We start from the raw sequence: 14,792 nt of genomic DNA, 5'->3' as shown, positions 1-14,792 counted from the left end.
TGGGGGGAGTTTGGCGCATGGTCGGTTTCTCCAAGCGCAGTCCCACGTGTCAGTGAAGAGGCAAGCCGAAGCGCGTTCCGTTTGTGTGAGCCGTGTGCAGGACCGAACATGTGTGGGGTGCAATGCGACCGCGACAGGAGTGCTGTGAGTGTACTGCCTTTTTTCCTTTTAAACTTGGTGCTTCGCCCCCTCAAAAAAACTTGGTGCTTCACACGATCCATCGATACTACTACTAGTAATCCGGTAATCCCGACTAAAATGAAGCGGCCGGGTCTTTTCCCGCGTGATATGCTGGGAGGTTTCCTTAGATGGGTTTTTTAGGACGAGTAATGCTACACCTATGTAATCCCAGTTACATAATTAACGTAATGTGCAATGTGTGAGCTGTTGATTGTAGATTGGGGGGAGGGAGGGGCCCACCACCATGAAAATCAGGGAGGGGAGAGAGAGAGGCAATTTACGTTAACCCTTTTGTAGGTTCCTGTAGATGTAGAAAGATGTGAAATATGTGAATGTGTAGTGGATGTACTATTGGAGTGCCTAACATAAATTTTGTATGTAGACCCTCTGTGTTTATTTACTTCGCATGTTAGGTTTGTCTCGGTTCAAACCTTCTAAGTTTATATAGACAAAAACGAATCATTATTCCATATCTATCTCCATCTATCTATATATCTATATACTCTTATAAAAAGCAGAATTGGTGTGATGATGGTGTGCCTGCCATCCTACAATATAGGCCGTTTGATCTATATCTAATGGATAGGAAGGAAACTATGACAATTTACCCGCACTCCTCTCCACATTTGTAGATAAGGCCTTCCCTCGTTCATCCTTTTCTCCCACAAGATCTTGATTTTCCGTGCAACGCACAAGCATCTTGATAGTACTCCTACAATATACTATATTATTGTGAAAGTTCATATACACCGACCGAGATTAATGCAAACATGACTGTCGGTGTCAAAACCGGCGGATCTCGGGTAGGGGTCCCGAACTGTGCGTCTAGGCCGGATGGTAACAGGAGACAGGGGACATTTTGTTTTACCCAGGTTCGGGCCCTCTCGATGGAGGTAATACACTACTCCTGCTTGATTAATATTGGTGATATGGGTAGTACAAGAGTAGATCTACCCGAGATCAAGGAGGCTAAACCCTAGAAGCTAGCCTATGGTATGATTGTTGTGTATGGAGTTGATTGCCTATGGACTACAACCCTCAGGTTTATATAGACACCGGATAGGGTTAGGGTTACACAGAGTCGGTTACAATGGTAGGAGATCTTGAATATCGCATTGCCAAGCTTGCCTTCCACGCCAAGGAAAGTCCCATACAGACACGGGACGAAGTCTTCAATCTTGTATCTTCATAGTCCAGGAGTTCGGCTGAAGGTATAGTCCGGCTACCCGAACACCCCCTAATCCAGGACTCCCTCAACGACAGATTTTCATTGCGTTTCGAACTTTTATAGGAAGAAAAATAAAAGAAACCCGATCCTAAACCTATTCTAAAGTGGCGACCGACGTCCTCCATCTGTGATCTCCATGTACGGGGGCGGGGGTCAAGACCCGTGAAGTGAAGGTGCGGTCTCTGGTGAGGATGAGTAGAACACGGGAGATGGACCGGCCAGTTGGCACACCATGACGTGCCTCCTACCATGCCCTACTTATCCTCGGATGAGTCCCCGACCTTGGCGGTGCCGAACGTTGGACGGCGGCAAGTAGGACGCATGGCTGATGGTGCTCCCGTCGTCGGCCCCAGCGTGGCCACCGCTTGTGCAGTCGCGTCCGTGTCCGGCTATGCCGCTATTGCATCCCGAGCGGCAACTTGAGCGAGGGTGACGACCTTCGGCATCATCCCCGAAGACAACCTCTCCCGCAGAGCGTTCACGCTCGCGGTCATGGCGGATGTGGTGCCAGGTAGCATGACGATGCGCTATGGTGCGGAGGTTAGCTGGGCGTTGTCGCTTTAAGTAGCGCATTCCGGTGAGGCCGAGCATCCCGGTGCGTCATTAAGTCGTTGGAGTTGGTTCCTCAGGCACCGAGCCTCTTAACGACGGCATACGGATGGACGACATGAATGCGGGCAGCTGGCGCCGGCTGGCAATGCACCATGCGACAGCGCAAGGGACGAGGGTTTTTGGTGTGCCAGGGTAGTCAACTGTGGTCGTGGCAATGTTGGAGATGCCCTTTGCTCACATGCGATCCCCACAAGTCATTGAAAAAGCAAGATGACCTGGCATGGTCTCAGGTCCTGGGGATGCAGGTGGTCACGCTACACCACTCCGTGGACGCGTTGATCTGCTGGTCTGTTGGTCGTGCCACAGCGCTAATGTCACCCTCGACACACTGAACCCAACCGTGTCCAGCGACAATGAGCGTGTCGCTCACCGCGGTCGTCGTGCCCAAAGGCAGTGCTAGAGTTGCGACACATTGTTGGCCCCCATGTCCCACACGAACGGTTGCCGGTGGCGAGGAGGTCGTGGGCTAGCTCCTCCATTGGACTAGTCCGCGCCACGTCGTCCCGATAGGTGTGCCCCACATGTCGGTTTCCCTGTTTTCCCAGTCAAATTCGATCGTTAGTGCTCCACGGTGCGCATTAGGCGCCGAATAGGTGGTTTTTGTGCCCTGGTTCAAATGTGGCACAGTACCAAGATGTTGCCCTAGCCCCAAGTGTGGTGGTTTTCGGTAGGGTACTACCCTTTTCCTTTTCAAGTAGTGAAGCATAACATAGGATTAAGTAGCCAGATGGTGTGCTAAATGTAGGTGTTCGACTGTTTGAAGGAATAATTGAGGTTTGCCCGGTCCGTGCCCGCATTTAGGGGTCCAACTTACCATGTTCCGGCAGTAGTAACTATACTAGTCCCTATGTAGTCCCTCTATTTTTATTTAGTCCGCATTTTAGCTTTGCTCAAAGTCAAACTTTGTAAACTTTGACAAAGTTTATAGACAGAAATAATAACATATACAATAACAAATCAATACCATTAGATTCATTATTGAATATACTTTCACATCATATAGATTTTCTATTGTTAATGTTCATATTTCTACTCTTATAAAAAGCAGAGTTGGGATGATGGTGTGCGTGCCATCCTGCAATATAGGCCATCTAATATATATCTAACGGATAGGAAGGAAACTATGACAATTTACCCGCACTCCTCTCCACATTTGTAGATAAGGCCTTCCCTCGTTCATTCTTTTCTCCCACAAGATCTTGATGTTCCGTGCAACACACGGGCATCTTGATAGTTTTCTCTAAATTTGGTCAAATTTTATGAAGTTTGACTTTTGTCAAACCTAATATGCAGAGTAAATAAAAACAGAGGGAGTATCTTAGTACGTGACCAAGACAGAATGGAAAACGAGACAACTTATTATTTATTTGAGCCATTCAATTATAATCATGTGGCTTTGCTTATTTCTCATTCCTCTCCAACCCTCTTCTCTATTAATCATGCCGCCCTCCGGTCGAGTCCATCCTCCTGCATGCCTCATTGGAACATTCCGCCGAATATCATTCACATGTGGGACTAGACCATGCTTGTATTTCCAATGTTGTAATTTGCCCGACATGCATACAAACAAACGGTTCGTTTAAAGTTTCACTTCGCCTCCACTACGTGTCGCTTCCCGTCTTAGTTTTAACATCCCATTCGGTTCATGCCCCGACACATTTTGACGAGATCGATTGATGTTGAGAGATATATTGCGTGTCATGCAAGGAGATAAAGGTTTGGTCTGTTTCTATGATAGAAACGACCCGCGGGGGGAGGGGTCTATGGGGGTCAGAGGGAGTATATTGTACGTTCATAAGCAAAATGAACGTATTGTACCCACCCTAGTCCTCTTTCAATCGATCTCTGGACTCCAAGATGAAATTGAGAGAGAATGAGTGGGTGCATGTGTGATACCTAAGGCGGATTCAAAATTTTGAATAGGTGATCATAGCATCCGCAATTCATATATAAAGGGTATTCAATGTTCGTTTCGCTTTTGAACGTATAATATACACCCTCCGATCCTTTCTAGTTTACATATAAGTTTTATGTGTAGTCAAAGTACCTCTACTTTGATCAAACTTAGAGAAAAAAGTTTCAACATTCAACAACGCCGAATCAATATTGTTAGATTCGTGCATACTTCTAGATTTTTATTTAAATAGAGATGGTTTCCAATTTGTTTTCAACCACGTGAATGTGCTTTTTCTCGCGCATTCTCTTCCTACTATGATTTCGTCACCTATAGCCAGTCCAATAGTAACTTCTTTAAAAGCTCCCTGTCCAATAGTACTTGTGGAGTACTGACAACATCTGTAGTAGAGTATGCAGTGCTCATAGTACTCCCTCCTTCCATTTATATAGGGCATAAGAGCAAGTCTAATAAGCCCTAGTCAGTAGGCTATAAGACTTGCCATGTCATTAAAATCCTACTAGGAGGAGTGAGAAGAGGGGAGAGAGAGTGAAGCGGGCGCTTATTCTTTAACACATAGATCAAGAAAAAATAGTATGCATGCAACTCTCTTCCAATCATATACCTTGCTCATGCAAATATTATATGCTTAGAGCCAACCTAATAGCCATTCTAAGAGCCAACCTATTACTTAACCATGCAAAGATTAAATGCTTATATGAGTATTTTTTATGATAGCTCCAAGTGATAGCCAACAGTCGGTTCATTATTAACCGTGCTCTAATGCGTTTTTCAAAACCGCCTTCGACTATTGAGAAGATTAATAGTACATGAGATGTATAATGTGAAAATTATATCATTGGAAGCTCCTTTAACATACCAATTTGACTGTATTCTTTGTGTAAGTTGCATGTCATATATTATTACTCTAACATTTGGTCAAAGTTAGCCTCGAAAAATGCATTAGGCCCTATACAGATGGAAGGATGGAGTAGTAGTGGAAGTGGATCATGTGATGTAGGTATCCCTGCCTTACCCCCCCTTTCGGTCACTTACTGGCGGGCCCCATGCTTGCTAGGCCCCGCATGTCAGTTACTAAATGGGTTCGACCACATTAGGGGAACTTCATCCGTAGTATACTCCCTCTGTTTTTATTTACTCCGCATAAAACGGAGGGAGTAGTAGTATAAATGATGCGGGCGGGGAAGGGGGAGGGATGTTGGTTTGCTCTCAACTGCGGTCCCACAAGCGAGCCAAAACGCAAGACGAAGTGCGTTCCATTTGGTGAGAGACGTGGAGGGTCCAGCATGCCGGGGTGCAACATGAACGCGACAAGAGCGATGTATAGTCAAAACCGATTGACCCGTCATCATCAGAGGCACTATTCACACTAGAACCTTCGCTGCTCAGCCTACGCCAGCCACTGCCCCAAAACCACACCTCCTCTCCAGCCCATTCCCCCACCTTTCGATCCCCTAGCCCGCATCAAGCATCCCCTAGTTCACCGGAAAGCCATGGTGCTCCGCAAGATCACATACTACAAGATGCCGACACCGCAGTGCCGTGCAGAAATCTCGGTGGCGGTCGGTGCCACGGACCTCCATTCCCAAGCTCGCTTTGCGGCGGGCCAATCCCCGAGTTCTCTGTAGCCAAGCTACGAGGAGGAGGAAGCCGATCCAATGTTCATGCCAGAGGTCGCGGCGCAGAAGGCCCCCGATGCATATGAGACGATGGACATCGACTTCGTGCCGACGTCCGAGTCACCCATGGTGCCGGCGGACCAGCGGTTCAACCTGGCGATACTAAAGGAGGACCGGGAGGCAGAGGCTCAACTCGACGTAGAGAGTGAGCATTCCGCTATCATCGAGGTTCTCCTGCAGGTGGAACCAGATGTTGTGGATATGAACCGGGCGGCGTAGGCTCAACACTATGCAGAGCACACGGATGTTGCAGCCATCGAGGCCCTCCTACAGGCGGAACCGGACGTCCTGGACATGAACCTGGCGGCGGAGGCTCAACTCGACGTGGAGCGCGCGGATGCCACTGTTATCGAGGCCCTCCTGAAGGCGGAACCGGAGGTCTTGGACTTGAACCGGGCGGTAGAGGCTCAACTCGACGCGGAGTGCATGGAGGCCGCTACCATCGAGGCCCTCCTATAGGCGGAACTGGACGTCCTAGACTTGAATCGGGCGGTGCTCTCATCCGTCCAGAGTGCCCGCATGCTCCACGTGCACGAGTAGCTGGAGGCCAAGGACAACAATAGTGCGGAGAGACATGTCGGCAGCTATGATTGGTTCGTGCTGGCAGCCAAAGAAGATGAGGTTGTCTCGTTCCACGAGTTGTGATAGTTTTTCTTTATGTTGTTGTGTTTAGGTATCTTTTGTTGTGTAAAAAAAATATTTATGCAAGTCGCCTGACTTTCATCATTGGGTCAAGCGACCATTTCAGGCGGTTGGATGAATATCGTACGTATCCTAACCCTTCTTCCCCAACAGACCACCGCACGGGTCGTACGGATCTTCCCCAACATGCGGTTGGATAAACCTACTGTATGAACAAAAATTATGTGTCAGCGGTAGGATGACTGAGTTTGGTTTGAACACATGCGATATCAGGTTTCAGTAATGGTGCATTCCCTTGGTTGGGTTTGCGGCGTGCATGAGCAACTATGTGATGGTGTGGTGCGACCACGCCGTGGAGGAGTGACTGTGTGAGGGTGCGGTGCGACCGCGGCGTGCAGGAGCGACTGCGTGAGGGTGCGGTGCCACCGCGACAGCCATGCGGAAGTGTACCTCCTTTTCATTTTGAAAACTTTAGGCAAGCTTGGCAAAAATGTGTGGCGAAGTATGGCAATGAAAGGCCTAGACCCAAACATGATACAAGTACGTACATAGGAGTACTAGTGTTAAAAAAGAAAGGCGGGGTTTTCCTTCGCGGGATTAATCTATACAAATCCTCGTTTGACGTTTCAATTAATGCGTACTTTTTCTCCAAAGCCAAAAGAGCTAACCATCTCACTCATCATCGCTTGATTAATGCAGCGCCTTGCAAAGCAACCTTCTCACTTCCGCATGCATGCAAGGGTATATTAATGTCCTTGGTTGCTAGTACGAGGAAAACCCCATCAATTTTGTCTCGATTAGTGTTAGTGGCCTTCTGCAAATTGTAATTTTCAAATATTGGCCTTGTGTATAAAAAATGGAGGTAGTAACTATTTGAATTCCTTCACCATTGCTGTGATGTCGACGATATCTCGAACGTTGTGGTTTGGCGAAGTGTGTTCGACGGAGAACACCATTGAGGGATACCACAGTAAATCGTTCGCAAGTGCCGCCTGCAAGCCGAGACAACCTCCTTATTTGCATCCAGGAAGTCCGTTGAACCAGAGGACCCGTAAATGTACTAGTACTAGCACACAATAGCATCATCCATCTAGCCTAGTGCGGTGATGTGGTTTCTCGAAGAAGACGATGGAGAAGAGGAGTCAACAAACAGTGAAATGATGGTTGCTTCGTTCGTGCTTTGTGATTTGACGCCTCACTGCTTTGTGATTTGTGATAGAAGGGATAGGGGAGTAGACTCTGTGCTCTATATTGTACATGCATCCAGCACGGGAGAAAGAGGAGAGACGTTGCATTTTTCTATTCCTTTAATCAATCAATCAGGGAGCTTCAGTTCCATCTTTTTGTCTTTGGCAGCACCGTCCACAACGATTCCTATCAATGCCGAAAGCTATTTTCACATTTGGCAACACATTGTGGATGCCCTTAACTGTACCACTTCGTTTTGCTCCTATGTGCTATCTATATAAATCTCAATTATATTGATCTAAAAAATCATAGAATCAAGAGTACTAAAAAGGAGGTGATTTTGCCATGCGGATGGCGCGGGAGTTTCTTATTTTTAGAGGACATTGGCCTGGCAGTTTGCTAAGATGTGGTCCCACGTGTCAGTGCTTTACCAAGCCGATCCATGTCCCACATAAGGCAGAATCACCGAAGAAGCAACATGTGGTTAAGTTGAAGAAGATGAGGGAGAAGCGGATTCAGCAATGAGTCAAATGATGGCTGCTTCATTCCTCCAACTTCTTTTTTAGCATTATTACTTCGTCCCTCCAACTTAACTACGGGAAAGGTGCAGCTTTGTGATTTGACACCTCATTGCTCATTACTACGTCGACACCTTGACTGGGGTGCTTCACCCCTGCTGCTTTGCACTGTATTTCGGTATGGCATGTGGACCCAGTAGCTTGATGATGTTGGATTACGGGTTCCGGCAAACCCTTAAGAGGTTCGACCTCTGGGGTGTGCACGAAGAACACTCTCTTCCTAGCTTGCTCGCTCAACGATCTCACGCCTAGCTCAACGAACCCAAAGAACAAGAGACATGAGGGTTTATACTGGTTGGGGCCACATTGCGGTGTAATTCCCTACTCTAGTTTGTGGGTGGATTGCCTCGATGGGCCGAGGATGAACTAGTACAGTGGACGAACAGCCTCAGGTGGTGAGGAGTTCTTGGGCTTGAGGAGCTGGTGAGTTGGTCAGTGTCGGATTACGGGTTCCAGCAAAACCCTTGAGGTTCAAACTCTGATGTGCGCACGAAGATCTCTCCCCCTAGCTCACGCTCTCACCACAATCTCAAAGCCTAGCTCGCCGAACCCGAGGAATAAGAGACACAAGAGTTTATACTAGCTTGGGCCACCATTGCGTTGTAATATCCTACTCCAGTGTGGTGTGGTGGATTGCCTTGTAGGCTGAGGATGAACAAGTATGCTACCTCTTGAGCACTGCCTTGGTTTTGCCTTGAAGAGGATAGGGTGATGCAGCAAAGTAGCGTAAGTATTTCCCTCAGTTTTTGAGAACCAAGGTATCAATCGAGTAGGAGGCCACACGCAAGTCCCTCGTACCTACACAAACAAATAAGAACCTCACAACCAATGGGATAAAGGGGTTGTCAAGCCCTTCACGGTCACTTACGAGAGTGAGATCTGATAGAGATAATAATGATAAGATAAGTATTTTTTGGTATTTTTATGATATAGATTGAAAATAAAGATTGCAAAATAAAATAGATTGGAAACTTATATGACGGAAAATAGACCCGGGGGCCATATGTTTCACTAGTGGCTTCTCTCAAGATAGCATAAGTATTACGATGGGTGAACAAATTACTGTCAAGCAATTGGTAGAAAAGCGAATAATTATGAGAATATCTAGGCATGATCATGTATATAGGCATCACGTCCGTGACAAGTAGACCGACTCCTGCCTGCATCTACTACTATTACTTCACACATTGACTGCTATCTAGCATGCATCTAGAGTATTAAGTTCATAATAACAGAGTAACGCATTAGGTAAGATGACATGATGTAGAGGGGTAAACTCAAGCAATATGATATAAACCCCATCTTTTTATCCTCGATGGCAACAATACAATATGTGTCATTTCCCTTTCTTTCACTAGGATCGAGCACCACAAGATTGAACCCAAAGCTAAGCACTTCTCCCATTGCAAGAAAGATCAATCTAGTAGGCCAAACCAAACTGATAATTGGAAGAGACTTGCAAAGATAACCAATCATGCATAAAATATTTCAGAGAAGAATCAAATATTGTTCATAGATAGACTTGATCATAAACCCACAATTCATCGAATCTTGACAAACACACCACAAAAAGAGTTACATCGAATAGATCTCCAAGAAGATCGAGGAGAACTTTGTATTGAGATTCAAAGAGAGAGAAGAAGACATGTAGCTAATAACTATGGACCCGAAGGTCTGAAGTAAACTACTCACACATCATCGGAGGGGCCATGGAGTCGATGTAGAGGCCCTCTGTGATCGTTGCCCCCTCCGGCGGAGCTCCAGAAAAGGCCCCAAGATGGGATCTCTTGGGTACAGAAGGTTGCGGCGGTGGAAATAGGGTTTCGTGGTGCTCCTCGATGTTTCCATGGTATATGAGTATATATAGGATAAAGAAGTAGGTCGGTTGAGCCACGAGGGGCCCATGAGGGGGGAGGGCATGCCCCCTACCTCGTGGACACCTCGTTCGTTTATTGATGTCCTCTCCAAGTCCTCTGGACCACGTTTGTTCCAAAAATCATGTTCCCGAAGGTTTCATTCTGTTTGGATTCCGTTTGATATTCCTTTTCTGCGAAACACTGAAATAGGCAAAAAAAGGCAATTTGCACTGGGCCTTGGGTTAATAGGTTAGTCCCAAAAATAATATAAAAGTCTAAATAAAGCCCATTAACATCCAAAAACAGATAATATAATAGCATGGAACAATCAAAAATTATAGATACGTTGGAGACGTATCAAGCATCCCCAAGCTTAATTCATGCTCTTCCTCGAGTAGGTAAATGATAAAAACAGAATTTTTTATGTGGAATGCTACCTAAGATAATTCTCAATGTAATTCTCTTTACTGTGGCATGAATATTCAGATCCGAAAGATTCAAGACAAAAGTCTAATATTGACATAAAAATATTAATACTTCCAGCATACTAACTAAGCAATTATGTCTTCTCAAAATAACATGGCAAAAGAATGTTCATCCCTACAAAATCATATAGTTTGGTCATGCTCCATTTTCGTCCCACAAGAATGCTCTCATCATGCACAACCCCGATGACAAGCCAAGCAATTGTTTCACACTTTAGTAATCTCATACTTTTTTCAACCTTCATGCAATACATGAGCGTGATCCATGGATATAGCACTATGGGTGGAATACAATATGATGATGGGGGTTATGTGTAGAAGACAAAAAAAAGAGAAAGTCTCACATCGACGCGGCTAATCAATGGGCTAGGGAGATGCCCATCAATTGATGTCAATGCAAGGAGTAGGGATTGCCATGCAACGGATGCACTAGAGCTATAAATGTATGAAAGCAAAACAAAAGGAAACTAAGTGGGTGTGCATCCAACTTGCTTGCTCACGAAGACCTAGGGCATTTGAGGAATCCCATTGTTGGAATATACAAGCCAAGTTCTATAATTAAAACTTCCCACTAGTATATGAAAGTGACAAAACAAGCGACTCTCTACCATAAAGATCATGGTGCTACTTTGAAGCACAAGTGTGGAAAAAAGGATAGTAGCATTGCCCCTTTTCATATTTTTTTGTGCCTTCCTTTTTTTAATTTTGCCTTTCTATTTTTTTATTTGGGACAATGCTCTATTAATGATGATCATCACACTTATATTTATTTACAACTCAATGATTACAACTCAATACTAGAACAAAGTATGACTCTATATGAATGCCTCTGGCGGTGTACCGGGAAGGGCAATGAATCAAGAGTGACATGTATGAAAAATTATGAACGGTGGCTTTGCCACAAATACAATGTCAACTACATGATCATGCAAGGCAATACGACAATGATGATGTGTGTCATGATAAATGGAACGGTGGAAAGTTGCATGGCAATATATCTCGGAATGGCTATGGGAAGTCCATAATAGGTAGGTATGGTGGTTGTTTTGAGGAAGATATAAGGAGGTTTATGTGTGACACAGCATATCATATCACAGGGTTTGGATGCACCGGTGAAGTTTGCACAATCTCAAGGTGAGAAAGGGCAATTCACGGTACCGAAGAGGCTAGCAATTATGGAAGGGTGAGAGTGCGTATAATCCATGGACTCAACATTAGTCATAAAGAACACACATACTTATTGCAAAAAACTACAAGTCATCAAAAACCAAGCATTACGCGCATGCTCCTAGGGGGATAGATTGGTAGGAAAAGACCATCGCTCGTCCCCGACCGCCACTAATAAGGAGGACAATCAAATAACACCTCATGTTTCAAATTTGTTACACAACGGTCACCGTACATGTATGCTACGGGACTTGCAAACTTCAACGCAAGTATTTCTCAAATTCGCAACTACTCAACTAGCACACTCTAATATTACCACCTTTATATCTCAAAACAATTGTCAAGTATCAAACTTCACCTAGTACTCAATGCACTTTTTATGAAACTTTTTATTATACCGATCTTGGATGCCTATCATATTAGGACTAAATTCATAACCAAAGCAAATTACCATGCTGTTCTAAGAGACTCTCAAAATAATATAAGTGAAGCATGAGAGATCAATAATTTCTATAAAATAAAAACACCACCGTTCTCTAAAACATATAAGCGAAGCACTAGAGCAACATTATCTAGCTCAAAAGGTATAAGTGAAGCACATAGAGTATTCTAATAAATTCCGATTCATGTGTGTCTCTCCCAAAATGTGTGTACAACAAGGATGATTGTGGTAAACTAAAAAGCAAAGACTCAAATCATACAAGACACTCCATGCAAAACACATATCATGTGGTGAATAAAAATATAGATCCATGTAAAGTTACCGATGGACGAAGATGAAAGAGGGGATGCCTTCCGGGGCATCCCCAAGCTTAGGCTTTTGGTTGTCCTTGGATTTTACCTTGGGGTGCCTTGGGCATCCCCAAGCTTAGGCTCTTGCCACTCCTTGTTCCACAATTCATCAGATCTTTACCCAAAACTTGAAAACTTTACAACACAAAACTTAAACAGAAAATCTCATGAGCTCCGTTAGTAAAAGAAAACAAACCACCACTTCAAGGTACTGTAATGAACTCATTCTTTATTTATATTGGTGTTAAACCTACTATATTCCAACTTTTCTATGGTTCATAAACTCTATTACTAGCCACAGATTCATCAAAATAAGCAAACAACACGCGAAAAATAGAATCTGTCAAAAACAGAACAGTCTGTAGTAATCTGTACGTTTCGAATACTTCTGGAACCCCAACAATTCTAAAATAAATTTCTGTAATTTAGGCATTTATCTATTAATCATCTGCAAAAAAATTAACTAAATATATCTCTCCAGTAAAAATGCCAGCAAATCTCGTGAGCGCTAAAGTTTCTGTTTTTTACAGCAAGATCGCAAAGACTTTCCCTAAGTCTTCCCAAAGGTTCTACTTGGAAAAACAGTAATTAAAAGCATAAAACCACATCTAAACAGAGGCTAGATGAATTACTTATTAATAAAAAGAACCAAAAAGCAAGAAATAAAAATAAAATTGGGTTGCCTCCCAACAAGCACTATCATTTAACGCCCCTAACTAGGCATAAAAGCAAGGATAGATCTATGTATTGTCATCTTTGGTATGCAATCCATAAGTGGCCCTCATAACAGATTCATAATGTAATTTAATTTAATTTCTAGGAAAGTGTTCCATGCCCTTCCTTAACAGAAATTGGAATCTAATATTCCCTTCTTTCATATCAATAATTGCACCAATCATTCTAAGGAAAGGTCTACCAAGAATAATAGGACATGAAGGATTGCAATCAATATCAAGAACAATGAAATCTACAGGCACATAATTCCTATTAGCAACAATAAAAACATCATTAATTCTTCCCATAGGTGTCTGAATGGTGCAATCCGCAAGATGCAAGTTTAAAGAACAATCATCAAATTCACGGAAACCTAGCAAATCACATAAAGTTTTAGGAATCGTGGAAACACTAGCACCCAAATCACATAAAGCAAAGCATTCATGATCTTTAATTTTAATTTTAATAGTATGTTCCCACTCATCATGAAGTTTTCTATGGATAGAAACTTCCAATTCAAGCTTTTCCTCATAAGATTGCATTAAAGCATCAACAATATGTCCAGTAAAAGCTTTATTTTGACTATAAGCATGCGGAGAATTTAGCACGGATTGCAACAAGGAAATACAATATATCAAAGAGCAATTATCATAATTAAATTTCTTCAAATCCAAGATAGTGGGTTCATTGCTATGTGAAGTTTTGACCTCTCCAATCCCACTTTTATCAATTTTTGCATCAAGATCTAAAAACTCTGAATCATTGGGACGCCTTCTAACTAAAGTTGACTCATCTCCAGTCCCATCATTATCAAGATTAATATTGCAAAACAAAGATTTAATAGGGGACACATCAATAACTTTTAGATCTTCATCATTATTATCATGGAAACTAGAAGAACATGCTTTCACAAAGCAATCTTTTTTAGCACGCATCCTAGCGGTTCTTTCTTTGCACTCATCAATGGAAATTCTCATGGCTTTGAGAGACTCATTGATCAACACCAAGACAAATTCTCATGGCTTTGAGAGACTCATTGATCAACACCAAGAGAAATTCTCATGATTAGGTGGAATAGATCTATGTTTCAAAGAATAAACACCAAGAGAAATTCTATCTACGTTCCTAGCCAACTCATCAATCTTAGACAATTTTTCTTCAATCAAAGTATTGAAACTCTTTTGTGAACTAATAAAGTCTTTAATATTGGATTCAAAATCAGAGGGCATTTTATTATAATTTCCATAAGAATTGTTGTAGGAATTACCATAATTATTAGAGGAATTACTAGGAAACGACGTAGGATTAAAATTACCTCTATACGCATTATGACCAAAATTGTTCCTACCAACAAAATTCACATCCATAGATTCATTATTATTCTCAATCAAAGTAGATAAAGGCATATCATTAGGATCAGAAGAAACACTCTTATTAGAAAACAATTTCATAAGCTCATCCATCTTTCCACTCAAAACATTGATTTCTTCTATAGCATGCACCTTTTTATTAGTAGATCTTTCAGTATGCCATTGAGAATAACTAACCATAATATTATCTAGGAGTTTAGTAGCTTCTCCTAAGGTGATTTCCATAAAAGTGCCGCCTGTGGCCGAATCTAAAAGATTTCTAGAAGCAAAGTACAATCCGGCATAAATTTTTTGTATAATCATCTAAAGATTCAAACCATGTGTCGGGGGGTGCTGATTCCACCAACACCTATGGGGACAGGGCCCCTTTCGGTTCGGTGGGAGGC

This window comes from Triticum dicoccoides, chromosome 6A (genome assembly GCF_002162155.2).
Source record: "Triticum dicoccoides isolate Atlit2015 ecotype Zavitan chromosome 6A, WEW_v2.0, whole genome shotgun sequence".
Classification (NCBI taxonomy): Eukaryota; Viridiplantae; Streptophyta; class Magnoliopsida; order Poales; family Poaceae; genus Triticum; species Triticum dicoccoides.
The sequence above is the reverse complement of the archived record's forward strand: the minus strand, read 5'-3'. Positions refer to the sequence as shown.